The 20082-nt window shown below is 41.0% G+C and overlaps 1 protein-coding gene across 1 annotated transcript in view; it reads right to left on the bottom strand.

Moving 5' to 3' along the window:
• Window positions 1-19669, bottom strand: part of bean1 (brain expressed, associated with NEDD4, 1) — a 53982-nt gene extending 34313 nt beyond the window's left edge. Inside the window, exons 1-2 of the mRNA XM_036561273.1 lie at window positions 19356-19669; window positions 16650-16741 (exon numbers count right to left, since the gene is read on the bottom strand). The gene's annotated coding sequence lies outside the window, so the exon portion shown is untranslated. The remainder of the gene's footprint in view (window positions 1-16649; window positions 16742-19355) is intronic.
• Window positions 19670-20082: the final 413 nt, after the last annotated feature.

Below are 20082 nucleotides of genomic sequence, written 5' to 3'. Positions count from 1 at the left end.
GGACACTATACTCTTAAAAAAGATGTTTCTTTAAAAGGTCTTTGGTAAAGAAAACGGATCTATAAAGAACTATGAACACTCAAAAGAACCATTTGCATGATTAAAGAGTTCTTTGCATCATGAAATGGTTCTTAAAACTGATGGAGAACGTGCTGTAGACGGTTCTATATAGAACTTTTTTGAAAAGGGTCCTACAGATTCAGGGAAGGTTTGAACTGGATTTCGGTGCCAGATCATCACAAAGATACACTAACAGATATAGAAACATCGAATTTGACATGTGGGCGAGTTTGTGGACCCCAGAGGGTTAACCAATAGATCTCTTCTCACTATGTATGTTTTAATTGTCTCAAAAATGTTTTTTCATTTTTTTCTATTCTTTTTTGTTTTTACATCACTACATATTTTCAAGGCTTCATTCAGGTTTCTGTGACTGACCTGAACTGAAATGGCCTCTTTTTTTCAGACCCTGAAAAAACTAATTCATCACAGATTCAGTTCATCAGCTTATTTCTGAATAGTCTGAAGTTTGCTTCTTCAGTTTTAGCACTGAAGCTACGAGGCTAACATAGCTAACCAGTAACAGAAGCATATGCACACCAATTAGCATGATGCTAACTGCATGCCTAAATTATCACTCACTCATCTCGAACCATGTGGAGATGTTCAGTATCTAATCTGGTATCTAATAATGTTGATTATGTGGTTTCTGACACCGTTTAAATCGATAAACATGGACTTAAGTATGTTAGCATAGCTACAGTAAGCTAACAGTAGCAGCAGCCATCCAAAAGCCTGAATTTCTCTCCAAGTTTATAGATATCAGTGAGCCATACAGCATCAGAAACCACACAATCAAGTCTTTAAAAATACTGAACAGTTAGGGCTGCATGTTAAATTGTGTTTTTATTGTTATTGCTATATGATTTTCCATAGTAATCACATCGTTAAGGGCATTAAATGACAGAATATATCAAATTACCTCACATGCACAGCACTTAAAAGCCTAAATAGTGCTTCATTATGCTGTGCTTGAAACATGACTTAACCACTCAGCTAAACAGCCAGTTACAAAACACCCACATGCGCATCTCCAAAACGTCTATATCCTAAATATCAGATTGCAAAATTGATTCAAAATGATGATTATGGAAAACTGTACATCAACTGTTACACCAAACATGCATCAGCATAAGAAGCTTTCATGTATGTATTTGTTTTTGTAGGCGTATATTGAAAATCAAAATATACAAATGTATTCATTTTTTAAACGTGAAGAGAAAAACTTTTCAGCGAATCATGGCTGTTTTTAGACTGAAACTGATCAAACTAACTCACTCACATCTCACAGGCTACAGATTCTCCACAGGGGGCGCCATTAGCAGCCAAACAGCTTTCGATGCTTCATAAGAGCAGCACGGCAGTGCCAATATCTCACAGTGTATCACCATTATACCACTGATTATACCAACTGTTTATTTTTTATTATTGGATTTTGAGACAATTATGACACAAAAACTGATTAACAAGAAAAGAAAAACAGAGCTAATCTAGCTCTGCTGCCCAGAAACAAAGTATTGTCAAGCAAATCCTTCATGATGTCGACACTGGAAATGCCAAGTCTGCCCGTCAAGACAAAACGTAAACAAACCACGACCTCAACCCGCTAACAGGTTGAGAGAGCTAGCTGGCCCAATTCTATTTCACCACTCAGCCCTTAGCCCTCCGTTTTGTGCATTCATGTCTAGGGGTAGGGTGTCCCGATTCTTGTTGAGATAAAGGGGGAGGGTGAAGTGTTGGCGCTACATGACCCACCAAACGGCGGTTTTTCAGAGTGTTATGAGAAAAAATGAAAAACAAGCTGGAGCACAAGAAACCAAAGAAACCCACAAATGTGAGAATTTTCTCTGTTACAAATTATGATAACTATCGTATTATCTTAGTTAATGCCATTTCAGTGTATTATGGTCCTTTTCTTCAAAAAAGCATAAAATATCGCCAACTGTATGCTGATGTCTCGGTAGCTAGCTAGCTAAATGTCCCGTTCCACCTTAAATGGTGCAGCAGTTCTGAAGAGCCACAATGTTACTGCTACTCCATTTAAGATGGAACGGGAAAATTAGAACGAGAAGCTGGAGAATATCTGACTTCAGCTTCATATCACTGAAGAATTAGGGGTGGGTGATAATAAATAATTGCCCCCCTCTTTGAAGGCATATGATGCCCTAAATGTAACTAAAGCCCAGCAGTGAGGAGCTGAACTTTACCCTCCTCTGCTGTCACTGCAGACTGGCAGGGTCGCCTACAGAGCAGCGCTGGTAGCTGTTAATGAAGTGCTGCTCTTTTTATTTGAGGGTCCCATTTCAGAGGGAAGATTCAACCACTACCCTGTAACTCAGTTCCAAGGGGCAACACTCGAAAACAAGGGGTAGGGGTAAAAAGAAGAAATGGGATTTAAACTGGGCCTTAAACTACTGCTTTAACAGCTTTAGCTCTGCATTGCAGACGGGGATACATGTATTGATCTTGCTTTAAACAGATTACTCCTCAGGAACATTGCTTCATCCTGTGGGATCAGCGTGGAAGTGAGAGAGGGATCAGAGAGGGAAAATCCTGCGGAAATGGACCTGCTCCCGGTCCACTAAAAACGCCACTAAAGCCCCGCAGGTCTGGATGACGGAGCGCCCGCTGTAATCCCCCCTCACACGGCTAGTGGAGCCACACGCCGGCCGGAGCATCGGACTTTTCCGGCTTTATCCTCCATGCTGCCTCTAATCTGGGTTAAACGAAACAGGAAATAGACCGTCTGATGGACGGCCTTCCAAGATTTACAATTACCTGAGCGAAAAGCTCTCAGAGATTTTTTTCAGAAACTAAAGATCACTCATTTCCTGTTTGACCCTTAGAAGTCACAGTCATCACTGAGGGTAGCAGAAGCACAGGGTAAATGAATATGAATTATATCTGAATCATAGCTCTTCATTACTGTGTAAGATTTTATTTTTTGGCATGTTTTTGTTTCTTTTTGACATCAAAATGTGAACCAAACTTAAATCTTCAGACTTTTTCTTTGAAATTATTTAGCCAAAATCACAGGAATGCTAATGGACGTTAATGGATGTTCCCTGAACATCCAGTAGCTCAGAGCTTTTTCCTGCACGGTGCGTTCTGAAACGGAACCCAACACACACACACACACACACACACACACACACACACACACACTTATTCGATATCTCATCTCATGCATACAGATGGTCACACAGGAGAGATTCTTTGAGAGAAAATTGCTCCCGAAACTCACTAATAGCTGCATTTCCAGCTCTCATTCTTCACAATTCACCCAGAGTTCAGTCTGAGAGCCGCAGCTGAAAAACAGTCTGATAATATGATAAATATTCCCCTGATTATAGAGGCCGAGCGCTACCGGCAGGAAAACTCATTCTGGATATGGATATTATAGAATTGTGGACGTTCACAAACATCCAGTCGCAAACAGCCCTGAACGCAGGAAAACAAACATGAACAACAACAATAATAACAATAATAATAATAATAATAATAATAATAATAATAATAATAATATCCTACAGATATTCTATTATACAGAAGAAAAAGTGAATTATGTTGTGATGTAAAAAACCCAAAGCCCAAAACAGCCAATCACAAACAGCCCCGCCCACAAGAGAAAAAAGCCAGAAAGAAAGGCAGAAAAGAAGAAAAAGGAAGGAATAAAGACAAATGAGGCGTAGTTTCACAGTGTGGTGTGGAGGACAAGAAAATATGAAAATGTAGTGCAAATCGAAGTTTGTATGTTATATAAAAGTCTGTGCAAAAGTCAGAGCCCCCTTCAGTTATTAAATTTCCAGTCAAAACGATCATTAAAGTACAAATGACTCATTTTTCATCTTCAGGAAAAAAAAACAGAAAATTACACAGAAGCCCCGAACCTAATCTTTCTTTTTACTTCCTTAATCTTTTCTTTTTATTTGTTCCGTTCTGTCTTTTTCTTTTTTTTCTGTTTATTTTTTCTTCCTTATTTATTTCTGCCTTTATTTCTTTCTTCCTTTTTTCCTTCTCTTTACTTTCTGTCTTTATTTCTGTTTTGTTCCTTACTTTCTTCCACCATTCCTTCATTTCTTTTATGTGCCTTTCTTTCTTCCCCTCTTTCTGCATTTCTTTTTTCCTTTTACTTTCTGTATTTATTTCTTTTTTGTGAATTCTTTTTTCTTTCTTTCTTTCGGCCTTTCTCTCTATTTCTTCTTTTTGCTTTCTTAATCTTTCCTTTATTTTGCTTCTGTTTATCATCTCTTTCTTCCTTCTTTTTCCTTTCTTCTCTTCCTTCCTTATTCTTTTTCTTCTGACTTTTTTCTTCCTTTCTGAATTCTGTGACTCACTCCTTACAAGTATTAAATTATGATATTTTCTTGCCTTGCACTTTGTTTCTTTCCGGAAATGGAAATCTAGTTAATATTCTTACCGAATAAAAATCATCATTTTATTTCTAATAATTTCTATTTAATTTGAGTGAAAAACATCTCCACTCTGAGAGCCCAACACTGACTCAGAGTTCCTGTAGAACCTCAGAATGCTTCCTCGCGGCCTCTGGAGCGCCGCCAGCAGCGTTATTAATATTCATGAGGCTCGTGTTGCCCCCCGCCCCTTCATGTGTATTAAAACTGTTTATTTTCATATGACACTCTGATTCACAGTCAACCTCTCATCTAACAGCAGAAAAACAACCACAAACCTGACGGTATTAAACGCTCTAATCTCCGCTACAAAGCTGAATGTGATGATGTTTGTGGGGTTTTACGAACCAAAAACAGTCATAATTCATTCTTTTGGAAAGTAGTGATGGAGCAGTGTGTCTGATCCACTCAGACCAGCACAACTCACACTAACACACCACCACGTCAGTGTTACTGCAGTGCTGAGAATGATCCACCACCCAAATAGTACCTGCTCTGTGAGGGTCCATGGGGGTCCTGACCACTGAAGAACAGGGTAAAAGGGGGCTAACAAAGTATCAGAGAAACAGATGGACTACAGTCTGTAACTGTAGAACTACAAAGTGCACCTATATAGTAAGTGGAGCTGATAAAATGGACAATGAGCGTAGAAACAAGGAGGTGGTCATAATGTTATGCCTGATCGGTGCACATCGTTACTGCAGCAAACCTTTTTATCATAAGAAAACAAAGAAAATAAAGAAAACTCAGTTTTCCATGATATGAGCCCTTAAATGTTCAGTCTGCTGTAAAACGTGAGTGTGAGAGAGTGAAGGACGGACTGCGAGAGCGGCGGAGAAATCTGCATTATTCAGTTTGGTGTGGGAGCTCAGCGCTGCGGCTTTTTCTGAAGCTTCGGCAGACATTAGAAAACTGACCAAGACTCGGCACTGCTTTAAAACAGAACAAAAAACCTGTTATGCAAGACACAGACACCCACAATATGCAGATAACTGGACAGAAATTTACAACAACCCAACAGAGTCCACTTTTCTGTTTCACTGGCAGTGGGAATATATGAGAAACCAGCTCCTGTTAAAAATATTCCTTTCTGTAACCCTAGAATCGTTCCTCTTCATCCTCTTCCTCCCAAAATCTAATACAGAGAGAAAAATACATCACAGAGGTGGGCGATATGACAGCAAAATGACACTGCGACAGCTAAAACAGTTTTCACAGTACACCATATGTCACCATATTTCGTTTTGAACAGACAAAAAACCACAGTACAAATGGTTTGTATGCAACATATCACACACCACACTGCCAATCCAATTAAACAGAAATAATAATCCATAATATGCTCAGAAAAGCTTATTGTAACATAACTTATCATGATACTGATAAATATCGTCATATTATCCAGCCCTTATGAATCAACATGATATTTTGTTAATATATCTCATATGAAAAAAAAAATTCCAAATATATTTATCAAATATATTTTTGCATTGTATGAAAATGACCAAAATGTATTTGTTAAATACCACCCCATTTCCAAAAAAGTTGGGACGCTGAATGTAAATAAAAATAGAATGTAATGATATGCAAATCATTTAACCATATTTTAAAGGAAAATACTACAAAGACAACATATCAAATGTTGAAACTGAGAAATTTTATTGATTTTTGAAAAATATATGCAATATGTTTTAATTTGATGCCAACAACACGTTCCAAAAAAGTTGGGACGGGGGCCTGTTTACCACTGTGTTTCATTACCTCTTCTTTAACAACACTCTGTGTTTGGGAACTGAGGAGACACTGCTGTAGTTCTGAAAGTGAAATGTTTTCCAGTTCTTGTTTGATACAGGATTTCAGCTGCTCATCAGTTCAGAGTCTCCTTAGTCATATTTTTCATTTTATAATGTGCCAAATGTTTTCAGTGGTGACAGGTCTGGACTGCAGGGAGGCCAATTTAACGCCCAGAGTCTTTTAATACAGAGCCTTGCTGTTGTAATACATGCAGAATGTGGTTTGGCATCGTCTTGCTGAAATAATCAAGGCCTTCCCTGAAAAAGACGTCGTCTGGATGGCAGCATATGTTGCCAAAACATGTATATATCGTTCAGCATTAATGGTGCCTTCACAGATGTGCACGTCACCCATGCCACGTGCACTAATGCCCCCCTATACCATCATGAATACTGGCTTTTGAACTGTGCACTGATAACAAGCTGAGTGGTTTTTAGCCCGGAGGACACAGCGTCCATGATTTCCAAAAAGAATTTCAAATGTTGATTCGTCGGACCACAGGACACTTTTCCACTTCCCCTCAGTCCATTTTAAATGAGCTCAGGGCCCAGAGAAGGTGGCAGCGTTTCCATTTGTGGATGCAGTGATGAACTGTTTTCACAGACAGTGTTTTCGAGCGACCCATGCAGTGATTTCCTCTACAGAATCATGTCTGTTTTTAATGCAGTGCTGCCTGAGGGCCCAAAGATCACAGCCAGCAAATACTGGTTTTCAGCCTCGTCCCTTACATACAGAGATTTCTCCAGATTCTCTGAATCTTTTAATGTTATTATGTACTGTAGATGATGAAAAGCAAACGTTCTTTGCTATTTCATGTTGAGAAACGTTACTCTTGAATTGTTGCACTATATAATCGTGCATCTTTTACAGAGTTACAGCGTTATGGGTCTGAAAGGATGTGTAGCTGATCAAGAAGAACCTCACTGAGAAAAGGAGACGGACACATCAAACAAAGTGGCTGAACAATGGACTGACCACCCCAGAGTCCAGACCTCAACACCACTGAATGTGTTTGATTACTTCAGAAAATGATCAACCAGCTTCTAAGACAGAACTTTGGAGGAGTGTCTGCAGATTCTTTGAGGAGCTGAAAGTGAGTCTCCTGAAAAGAATGGAAGCTGGAATGAAGGTAAAGAGTGACTCACTGACTCACACAGCTGAGATTAGATTTAGCTGTTGAGGCTTCTGTGAAATTTTCTGCTAAACTTTATGAAAAACGAATAACTTTTAGTGGCTTTCAGTGGCTGTTTTGACAGGGCGTTACGTAAATGACAGGTGGTCTCAGGTTTTGCGCAGTGCTGTATTTTGAGGGGGTGTCTGTTTGCCCCTCGGCTCTTACACCTCTGCCTAAATAACAAAGTTAAGTTCAGCTGAACTGAATAAAGCGTCCAACCCCACACAGAGAAACAATAACCCCACACAGGAATAAAGGCATTCACCTGCTTCCTTCCTGTTCTCCCCTGCTGAAGCCCCCATCCCCCCCACACCCCACCAGCACTGCTGACATTTGAGATGAGAGAGATGAGCAATGTTTTATTAACGAGAGTGAATCCAGAGGAGCAGCCAGTCAGTGTCACTTTGTGTGAGATAGACTGAGAGATTTACACTGAGGCTTACAACACCCCCCTACTGCACCCCCCACCCCCCCACCGAAAGCTGTGACACCACTGCCACTCATTTTACATAAGAATTTAACATCAAGGCCACACAGTGCAGCATAAAAAGGCAGAAAATGAAAAGTGATGCTACAGCATATATATAACATGGACAAAAGTATTGGGACGCCTACACATCACACCTACAGGAGCTTATATGAATCCCATTCTAAATCCATAGGCATTAATATGGAGTTGGTCCCCTTGATGCTACAACAGCTTCCACTCTTCTGGGAAGCTTCTACAAGATGTTGGAGAGTCTCTGAGGTCAGAGTCTCTGTTGGACGAGAGGGCCTGGCTCACAATCTCCGTTCTAGTTCATCCTAAAGGTGTGGGTGGGGTTGAGGTCAGGGCTCTGTGAGGGCCAGTCAAGTTCTCCCACACCAAACTCACCCAGTCAGGCCTTTATGGAGCTGCTTTGGTCACTGGGGCTCAGTCATGCTGGAACAGAAAAGGTTCTTCCCCAAACTGTTCTCACAAAGTTGGAAGTGTTCAATTGTCCAGAATGTCTTGGTGCTGAAGCTTTAAGATTTCCCTTCACTGGAACTGAGGGTTCTAGACCAACCCCTGAAAAACAGCCCCATATCATCATCCCTCCTCCACCAAACTCTACAGCTGGCACAGTGCAGTCAGGCAGGTAACGTTCTCCAAACCCAGACTCGTCCATCAGACTGACGGATAGAGAAGCTGATTCATCACTCCAGAGAACACGTTTCCACTGCTCCAGTGGCGGCGCTTTACACCAGCCCCCGTCTCTCATTTCGTGAAGCTCCTAACACACAGTTCTATATAGTGTGTACAAACTTTGGTTTTCGGTCAAAAGAGAATAAAGGCAAAATATCTGGACTGAAAAAAAAGATTAAAGGGCCAATATCCTACATTTTGTTGCATTTTATCTTTTTGTGTATAGTTTTAGATACCAAATTAATTATATATCAATTATATTTCACAATTAGGTTTTACATCACTGCTTTCCAGCCTCTCTTTAATTTTTATCCCTTAGAATTAAACTATTTTCGTTACTGTGCCTTCAGGACTGATATATGTAAACGAGCTATGCTCTGATTGGATGTGCCTCATACGAAGAGCACTTGAACTGTTTACATGTATTGCCAGCTTTTTCACAGTTTTACACCAATAATTTTCATTTTCACTATGATTTACACGGATCTCATCAACGGAATCTCAGTGGAGAAAAATTAAGTATATATAAATGTAGGTCCTTTGATTTTACAGTATCTTTAAAAATATATGACACTGACAAACCTCTGGACTCTCAGTGTTAAAGGCCACTGTTTGAGCGTCAGTAGTTCACAGAATCATCTGTGAAATCGATTGCTGAGGTTAAACGCTGTGGCAGCCGTGCCGCCCGTCAGCCACCTGATAGCCGCTGTTAGTGGACACAACTTTCTCCGTCTGCAGATGGGTTAGTGAGAGGTCAGCTGGAATCAGCAGCACGTACACGGACACTGTGATGAAGGGGACAGCGCTGTCTTCACTAGAGAAAACAATTCTTTGACATTTTCTATTCCTTCATTTATTTCACTATGTTTTTTATTTATTTTATCCTTATTTGATCCGTTATTAATTAAGTTATTATATTAATCTGATTAGCTTTTTTACTTTTTTAGCATTTGATATGTTACAATCCAATTTTTTCCATCCCTGCTGTCTGAATTGGCTCTGCTACACTGTAAATGAGGGTCTCCCTCAACGTACTCCAAATTTAAATAAAGGTTGACTGATTAATATGAAAATCTGATATATGGCCATGTCATAAAAGGTTAGGCACATAGTTCAACATACATGCTGATATAGGTAGTGTATCTATATGTAAGTATCAATTGCTGTTGTCAAAAGAAAACCTCGTATCTCCAAAATGGTAACTTTACAGGAGAAGGAAAAAACCTACTTTACTTTTAATGTAAGTCAATGGAACCAGACTTTTTTCCAGGTCATTTTGGGCCGTTTCTTTTAGCCCATTCATCACGAAATTTGAACTCAATATAAAGGACAACAGGCACTTCCCAATTATGTCAAAAACTGAAAAATGACAAAAATGGAGATACAAGCAGCGAAATATTGGACATATATGTTTAACCTGTGTACCTCACTGAACGTCCGTCAGGCCTTAGATCAGCAGATTGTGGCCTCCAAACATCCAGTACGAACTACAGACACAGTGGAGCAGCTTCTGCTTTAATACTCCTAAACTGCTATTACAGTCAGACAGTCAGGCTCAGGACACATTCTTAAGAAACATCTTTTTAACCACATTTTTACTAAACTACTGTTGTCGTTTATTTTATTTGCTTGTTATTTTAATCTATTTTCATTCCTCAATCATTTCAATTCTCTTCTTTTCGTTCCTTTTTCTGCTTGTCAAGTTCAGTTCATATTTTACGACTCGACTCTTATAATTGCGTAACGTGGACGTTGTTTCCGCAGGGTCTGATTTCACTCACTGGTTCACTGTAATAAAAACCTGATGAGAAAATGAGTCTTAGGAGCAACAGGCACATCTACGCCAGCCTCAGGAGCACATTAGCACTCACCGTGATGAGATATTGAACCAGAAGAAGCCATTTTACACACACTTTAACACCGCCACACACAGCGCTGTGCAAAAGTCAGAGACCCCCAAGGTTTTGCAGTAAAGCTTCAGAGAAAATTGGAACATCTCTTCTGTCTGCTGACTCTGTTTATACTCTTAAAGGGGAACTCCACCGATTTTGTAAAATTACTTAATCATTCAGTGGTTTAGATGTGAACAAAATCATTCAGAGTGGTTTGGTGTGAAATGAGTTTTTCCAGAGAAATTTACAGAGTCAAAATTGTTCACCATTATGGTACCACGAGCCAGACGTCTGACGCATTGAATGGCTCTAAAAGTGACATCCCGTTAAGTTATTACACAAAATGGTCATGAATGCATGGCTGGAGACCTGAGACGTTGTTCTGTGATAGTTCTGTTATAAAGTTTTGGCCTAAAACATATTTTTAGTATAAGGTTTTACTCCAGGGCGGCACGGTGGCGCAGTGGGTAGTTTGTGGAGTTTGCATGTTCTCCCCGTGTCTGTGTGGGTTTCCTCCGGGTACTCCGGTTTCCTCCCACAGTCCCAAAACATGCAGTCAGGCTGATTGGACATGCTGAATTGCCCCTAGGTGTGAATGTGTATGTCTGTCTGTCTGCCCTGCGATGGACTGGCGACCTGTCCAGGGTGTATCCTGCCTTCCGCCCAATGACAGCTGGGATAGGCTCCAGCACCCCACCGCGACCCAGAAGGATAAGCGGTTTAGATGATGGATGGCTGGATGGATGGTTTTACTCCAGGATTAGTTCCGTGTTTCCTCTCAAAATCGCATCTCAACTGAGATCAATGCGCGCGAGCTAACGTGCTTCTGTTGTTACTGCCTGTAGCTACAGCCGTTTAACATGGCTAACTCCAGCGTCAGCTTCTGTTTACAGTTTATTTTTACCGTTTTCTTACCCATTTTGGAAGATGGCAGAGCATGCAGAGGACGTTGAGAAGGTCTGTTTCCAAAATGTTGTAGATCCGTATCAATTTGAACCAGAAAACACAAATGAGTTGCAGCGATTTAAAGAGAGCCAAAAGAGAGAGAGGGCAGGTCTGAACCTGCTGGCGCCGATGTAGAGCAAACCAGGGCAAACGGAAAGTGCAGGTCTCAACAACTACTTTCTACTCCGCTCACCAGTTGGGCACAAATATTTGGTCGGTCTCTATTTGGCTAACGTTTCTGGGTGGTCAGTGAATATTTTATGATATATGAAGCCTACGCAGCACCACAATCAAGACAAAACAATAAGGTTATGCCCACAGGTCAACATAAACACAACAACTCATGCAGCATTTCACTATAAAGCTACCCTACAATGTTCACCTAAAAGAAGACAACATCAATTTAAACTGCACAGCTGCAATGTACATAAAAAATACACATAATATACATAAAGATGTACAGTATAAACCCAAACCGTAAAGCACACAGCCACAGCGGGCGTGAAAAATGTCTTTTTTCATTTATATCTTACCTCTGGTGACAGTTCGCTGATCACTGCCGACAAAAACGATGCAACTTTTTTCTTAACTTGGGTACATTTTATATTTGGCTTGGTGGGCGTCCTCTGCTCTGTAGAGGTATCAGCTCTCTCTTCTACAGATCCACCAGACATATTTTGAATATTTGGAGCTGCAAGTTCAAAGAAACGCTAGCTCAGTGCTAAAAAGCTTGAAATGGTTGCTAAGCAGTGTCTGTGTTTACATGCAAGATTTCTGCCATATAGATTAAGACTGAGGTGTTATTCTCACTCTACTCAACAATCTGATGGAAAATCTCCATTTACACGCTCACTACAAGTAATCAGATCCAAAACGATACGCATGCGTAGAGCACCGCTTAGTGTAGACGTTACCATGACAACCAGCATCACGTGAGTCCAGTCAGAGTGAGATGAGCAGCAGTGAGCAGTGCTTGTGTTTTTAATTACTTTAAAATGATGTCAGACTCAGGAAAACGTCCTTCACACGTCCTTATTAAAGAAGGCCGAGAGGAAGACGTCGTGTTCTGAGACACATAAGCTGGACGTCCTGCAGACCAGTTTCTGCTCCGCCATGTTGAACGGTATAAACTCTCACTATGACGTGACGAACATGATCAGAACGGACTTAAACTTTCCGATAGGGAACGTAATCAGATACAGGCGTTTACACGGATATTATTCTTCTATTTAACGGATTATTTACAGGATTAAACACCTCAGACTATTCCGATCGAGGTGTTTACATGGACGCATTCTATTCTAAATGAGCTATTAGTCTGATTATTAATGGATTATTAGGCTGAATGTAAACGTGGAAACGAAGTAAACATTTACGAAAGACATGTAGAGCATTGGGATTAAGATCAGCCATAACCCAAAGGACAAAGCTAATTTTTGTCCTCTGTTCTGTTAGTAAAGTTCTCACTGTGAGTCAAAATGGCTGCTTAAATTTTCTCATAATTGCTCGTCGTGGCTCTGACCACTGCAAACGCCTATAAAACCCACTGGATGATCTCGGCCTGGATTTAAGGCCTTACTCTCGTTACACCACCCAACTCTAATTAGCAACTTCCTAATTATATGCTGGCTGAATCATTAAACCCATCAAAATAGAAAAAATCAAAGCAGAGCTTCTGAAGAAACTTGGGGGCCGTTTGTCGAACATCTAAATTTGCTCAAAACTAAAGGTGTTTCTGATCAGCTAAAACACACATACCAATCAGATTCTATAATTTACTGACCTACGGCCCCCCCAGCCAAACATTCACCCACCACTGCCTCGTCTTTAAAGGGTAATTCCACTGATTTTTCAAATATTCTCCATAATTAAGTGGTTAAGATGTAAACAGAGCTGTTCAGAGTGGTTTGGTGTGAAACGCTCCGTTCTAGATAAACTTACCGAGTCAGAACTGTTCACAGTGGTGGTGATAGGAACCAGACGTCCACCTCTAAAAGCTCCCTCACAGAAAGTTACTACATGAAATGGTTATGAATTCACTGCCTGATGACTGAGACACTGTTTTATGATAGTTTAGAGAACTTAAACTCCATTCATGGTGGAGGGATACATGCAGGGCGCTGTGAGGCAAAATAGTCCCCAAAGAAAACGTATTATTTCAGATTTTCCACTATTTTCCATCATCAACATTCCATATAAACTCAGAAGACTCGTGTAGGTTCACTGGTGGTTCTGGATAGTAAATCAAATGTCTATATCTGTGTTGTAGTCATGGCGACCCCCGGTTCCTATCACCACCACTGTAAATCTGGTAAATTCCACTTTAAGATTATGAACAGCATCAGTCAGGTGGTCTAAATGTTCAGCTGAGTGGATGTTTATTTATTTATCTACATACCAGGCAGGTTTTGCTCCTTTGTGCAAAGAGATGAACGAACAGCATCTCTGCTTAATCAACTCCGTGCAGAGACAGTCCATCCAAATCACATCCCAGAGATACGTTGCCATGGTTTCTGTCATGACCCCAACCTAGCTGCCTATAGTTTGGCTTGTTTATTTCTCTGAAAAATCAAGCTTTTAAACTCCCCCCAAAGGGGAATTTCAGCAATTCGGTTCAACTGCAGCAATAAAACAGATGTTCAAAGATCCTCCACATAATATGAAGCTTCTGTACTGAATATCGTCTCCTAGAAAGAGCGAATAATCCACAGCGTTAGAAGAAAAACTCGCAGCAGGACAGAATGGAAAACTCCCACCAAAAGTTTCACATCTTTATGTTTTATTTGTTAGTTTGCAGCAATTTACTACTTTAAACCCTAAACAGCTTCATTTAGAGCAGAGGTCACAACCCAAACATTAAGAAGAGCCATTTTGTCCTTTCAACAAAAATCAAACCATCTTGGGAGCAGCAAAATTTTATGTCTATTTTACCACCAGCTGTAAATATGTCTCAGTAGGTACTAATCTAGTAGTATAGGTTAAAAAATATGACATAAACGAAAACAAAGACTTACTTTGCTCTGCTTTAAGCTTTAGCTCAGCCGCTTTTCTCGCATCTCTGGCAGGAAACATTTCCACAAAAGTAGAACAGTTTTTTGTAAAACGTCTCTCAACATTCGACTGTTTTACGAGGCTGAAGTCGCTTCTCATTCTCCAGCTTCTTGTTTGAATTTTTCTGTTCCACCTTAAATGGTACCTGAAGCGCCAGAATGTAACTGCCGCACCATTTAAGGTGGAACGGGAAAATTCGAACAAGAATTTGGCGAATGAGAAGCAACTTTAGCCTTGCGGTTTCTCGTTTCAGATTAAACGTATGAGGAAACCAGCTGGAGTGATTATAAATATAAACAAGTTTGTCAATTTATCTCTAAGTTGTCGATGTTCGTAATTATCTTGCATTCCTTTGCCCTTTCATTAGCTACTATCTAGGCAAGATTGTCTGCATTGTTAGGGTGACCAGTAGTCTGCGCACCTCATCTTCAGGGTTGAAGGTCGGTGAATTAGCAGTTGTACATTAATTCCATTAATGCAGAGCTTTATTTTACTGATTATTTTATTATTGCCTAAAAATCGAATTCTGCCGTGGAGCCACAACAGCTGCAGTAAAAGAGACACATGTTGCTGATTTAAAGAGAAATAATATCACACATGTAAATATCCCTCTATTGCATGGTGTTACGTGGTGTTGCCACATGGCAACAATTACTTTATCTCTGTTTCACTAAAAGGCAGCAGTATAACAGCCATGTGTTACTGTTTAATTGTGAAAAAAGGGGCTTTTACTCTGAAAAAAGGGTCTTTTACTCTGAAAGGGCAAATGCTTGATGACATCACATGACCAAGAAGTCTTGTTTGCATTCCCTATTTCCATAGACACTTGACACTGAGAAGGTCATGACCCAAGGGCTCACAGAGTTGACCTGTTCAATATTTAGGCAAAATTCCTTCAAGAAAAACTGAAATACTATCTGGGGTAAGTTACCTTTTGATTTTCATCATTACAACCAGTTTAGATGTGATACAGTTTTTGTAAAATGGTCAAATCAATTTGTTGCCATATGGCAACAATATGCGAATATGGAAGCATGTGTGCATTCAGCCTGTTGGACTGTAATGGAAACAGCACTGAGCTCCTCTGAAACCATGTTTACTTTTGATTACATTTAAAAGTGAAAAAAAAAAACATTATTTTTATATACATTTTGTAATTTCAGACGTTTTGTAACTGTAACATATTATCTGGATTTTAAATGACACCACTGGAAATTACAGTTTTAACAGAAGGAATTGAAATATTCTCACCCAGATTATATGTTGGGCTGCTTCTGTGTGCATTTCTAGTCAATAAAAACATGTTGATGATGAATAAATGAAATGAATCATATTGAATAAGAATAATTAAATGAAATCAAATAGGAAAGAAATTTGTTTTTGATCAGGAAAATTATGTTCCTGTGTTTTATTACAGGTATGTATAACTTCTGTATCTTATTAAAATATTATTTTCATACATATCAAATAACTATTGACATTATAGTAATTTATCTGAATATTGGGTTATACATTTTACTAAGTATAGGTTCTATATGTTTAGTCTTGTTTTCAATAAAAAGAAGTTTTTAGAGAAAATTTTGATTTTATGATGCTGTCCATGATTGCTCATTGTTGCCACATGGCAACAATTTACTAACTACCTCACTTCATTAAAAAAAATCAAATATTACCAATATTTAAGACAAAAAAACACACTGCATTAAAAGCTTTTTAGATTTTGCTGGTTTTTTTGCAAAAAAAGTCAGAAAGCTGAAGGAACAGATGCTGAAAGCTCTAGCCTGAGAATAAAGCTGAAGGCCACGCCCACTTTCTGCCCTTGTTGTGATGTCAGCACTCAAACGTTTCAGGTGTTCAAACCACCTTTGGACCAAAAGAGGTTCAACACGAACCTGCTCTTCGTACCGAGGACGGGGCTGTGATGATCGTGATCATGTGATGATCGTGATGATAAACGTACAGAGATCATCAGCACAGAGCTGCTCTGAGATCAACTAAACCTTTAATACTGTGTTTATTACTGAGCTGAAGAGCAACAGTGAGAAACTCCACACTGTAAAGAAGTCAACGTGACCCCAACCGTTCGGCCGGTGGTGCAGACGGACGGACGGACGGACATCAGCAGCAGGACAGTGAATAAGATCAGCTCTGCTCACCTGAACACTTTCATCAACATCCACAACTCCTCCTGCAGTCAGTCTGACCTCAGACACCCCAACTGAGACAACACACATAGATACGTCCTCACCTGAGAGACAGAGAGAGAGAGAGAGAGAGAGAGAGAGAGAGAGAGAGAGAGAGGGAGAGAGAGAACAGAGAGAGAGAGAGGGAAAGAACAGAGAGAGAAAGAGAGAGAGAGAGAGAACAGAGAACACAGAGAGAGACAGAGAGAACAGAGAGAGAGAGAACAGAGAGAACAGAGAGAGAGAGAACAGAGAGAGAGAGAACAGAGAGCATAAGAGAGAGAGAGAGAACAGAGAGAGGGAGACAGAGAGAGAGAGAACAGAGAGCAAGAGAGAGAGAGAGAAATAGAGAGAGAACAGAGAGAGAGCAGAGAGCAAGAGAGAGAGAGAGAGACAGAGAGAGAGAGAACAGAGTGAGAGAGAGACAGAGAGAGAGAGAGAGAACAGAGTGAGCAGCACTTTTGCAGCACAATATATAACTGCCTGCCACAATATGAACAGTGAGTGACCCACCCAAACACAACACACACACACACACACACACACACACACACACAGAAACACTACACACAGATACTGAAGACAACTGATAGCCCTGTTTGTAAACAACTTTATGAACTTATGTAACCTCAAACTACCGTGTTTATCTGTTCTTTAGTACTACTTGATCTACTATTATTATCATTAATTATTGATTTTTGTGAATTCTACAGTTATTATTTTCTCTTCATACAAACTGGGACTTCTTAAATCGTTATATGTTTCGAATTATTAATCCTGCCTTTTGATGATGCTCTGGCAATACTGTATCTAAATATGGTCACCACAATAGAGCTTACTGAACTGAAACTGAGAGAGAGAGAGAGAGAGAGAGAGAGAGAGAGAGAGACAGAGAGAGAGAGACAGAGGGAGAGAGAGAGAGAGAGAGAGAGAGAGAGAGAGAGAGAGAGAGAGAGAGAGAGAAAGAGAGCACGAGAGAGAGAGAGCGCGAGAGAGAGAGAGAGAGAGAGAGAGAACAGAAAGAGAGAGAGAGTTAGGGAACAAGCGAGAGCCCGAATTCACCTCACTTTCTCTCCGTCAGTTCAGTTTTAGATTGACCGACAGGTGAGAGTGGACAGGTGAGAGTGGACAGGTGAGAGTGGAGAAGTGAGAGTGGACAGTTGAGATTGAGTGAGGAGATAGACAGGTGGGTGTGCACAGGTGGGCATGCATGAGGAGATGGACAGGTGAGAGTGGACATGTGGGAGTGGACAGATGGGTGTGGGCATAAGGAGACGGACAGATGAGAGTGGAGAGGTGAGAGTGGACAGTTGAGACTGCATGAGGAAATAGACAGGTGGGCTGGCATTAGGAGATCGACAGGTAAGAGTGGACAGGTGGGAGTGGACAGGTCAGAGTGGACTTGTAGGCCTGCATAAGGAGATACACAGGTGAGAGTGGACAGGTGAGAACAGAAAGGTGAGACTGCATGAGGAGATAGACAGGTGGGTGTGCACAGGTGGGCATGCATGAGGAGATGGACAGGTGAGAGTGGACATGTGGGTGTGGACAGGTTGGTGTGTATGAGGAAACACACAGGTGAGAGTGTATGAGGAAATGGACAGGTGGCAGTGGATAGGTGGGCATACATGAGGAGATACAGTGGTGAGAACAGACAAGTAGGAGTGGACAGGTGGGCATGCATAAGGAGAGGGACAGGTGAGAGTGGACAGGTGGGCATGCATGATGAGATGGAGATGGACAGATTAGAGTAGACAGGTGTAAGTGGACAGGTGAGATGGAATAGGTAAGAGTGGACAGGTGAGGAAGGACAGATGAGATAAGGCAGGTGAGAGTGGACAGGTGAGGAAAGACAGATGAGATAAGACAGGTAAGAATGGGCAGGTGAGGAAGGACAGATGGATAAGGCAGATGGGAATGGGCAGGTGAGGAAAGGACAGGAAAGGATCGACAGATGAGAGCAGAAAGGTGTAAGTGGACAGGTGAGGATAAACAAACACATGCTACACTCTTAAAAATATGCTTCTTCAGTGGTTCTTTAGCAAAAGGAATGGTTCTATTTAGAGTTCTACATAGAACTTTTTGAAAATGGTTCTACACAGTACAAAAACGGTTCTGCTATTGTTACTAGCTTAACATCGTAACAATAGCCGAACCCTGTTTGGTGCTATATAGAACCATATACAACACATTCTCTATCAATCTGCAAAGAACCGTTTAAGCATGAAATGGTTCTATATAGAACTCATGGTTCCCTTTACCAAAGAACCCCTGAAGAATCGTCCTGTGTCCAAAAATGCACCCCTTTTCAAACATCTAATGAAATGCAACCTATTTTTTGGAATATATCGATATATTTGTCTGTTAATCAATACAAAGTTATATGAAATATGGTGTGTAAATCTCATGCACGACGCTAGAAAAGACTGGACTGCAGTTAAACCTGTTGGCCTCACAGTTCAGCAGTCAGACTCTGAACTTTATGATGAACCATTTAAAGAACCATCAAGAACGAAGAACGTCAATAAACGTCGTGTGAGCTGAAACAAGGCTGCGAGCTTCAGACCAGACAACATCACAGGAATATAAACAACAGAACCCTAACACGCTCTCTGCCTCGCGCTCGTGCACCCATTTAGATGACGCCCAACCCGAATGCACGTGCACTTGCCCACTTACCCCTCTGCGCGTATGAAGATGCCCTGGTGCCACCGATTGGACCTCGCGCTGCCCACTGTCACTCCATGCCATCCTCCGCCTCACTCACTCACTGCAGCACGAGCCTCCAACACGAGCAGCAACCATACATCTCTCTCTCTCTCTCTCTCTCTCAGCGTTTCATGGCCAGGCCGCGTGCATTGCGCGCGAGGACAAGAAAGCTCCACGAGACTCTCAGCTCTGCATCGCGCTTCGATCGCTTTAAGCGCCTAAAATATCCCCAACGCGCGCGCTTAACCTACATTTCAGTCAGATTCCCTGCAGACAGAACGATGGAGAGCGGCGCGTGGAAGACCCTGCCTGTCTTTTCCACACCCATGTTTCACCAAGCCACGCCCACACTCGTGCTGCGATTGGCTAGTAAAGCCCCGCCTCCTGCGCGGGGATTGGCTAGTTGGTTCAAACTTGCAAGCAACAGATGTAGAAACGAATAGCACAGAATAAAAAACGCGTTAAAAGACAGAAAAATAATAAAATATCAGAAAAAAGGGTTTTAGTACCGAGGTTAACAGTTAAACTGCTGTATGCACAAAAAAGGTCTTTATACTCACTGGCCACTTTATTGGAAACACCTACCTTGTGCTTCCACTCACTGGCCACTTTATTGGAAACGCTCACCTTGTGCGTCCACTCACTGGCCACTTCATCGGAAACGCCCACCTTGTGCGTCCACTCACTGGCCACTACA

The sequence above is a fragment of the Colossoma macropomum genome, unplaced genomic scaffold (genome assembly GCF_904425465.1).
Source record: "Colossoma macropomum unplaced genomic scaffold, Colossoma_macropomum, whole genome shotgun sequence".
Lineage (NCBI taxonomy): Eukaryota > Metazoa > Chordata > Actinopteri > Characiformes > Serrasalmidae > Colossoma > Colossoma macropomum.
Note: the sequence above shows the minus strand (reverse complement) of the source record. Positions and strands in the feature narration are given on the sequence as shown.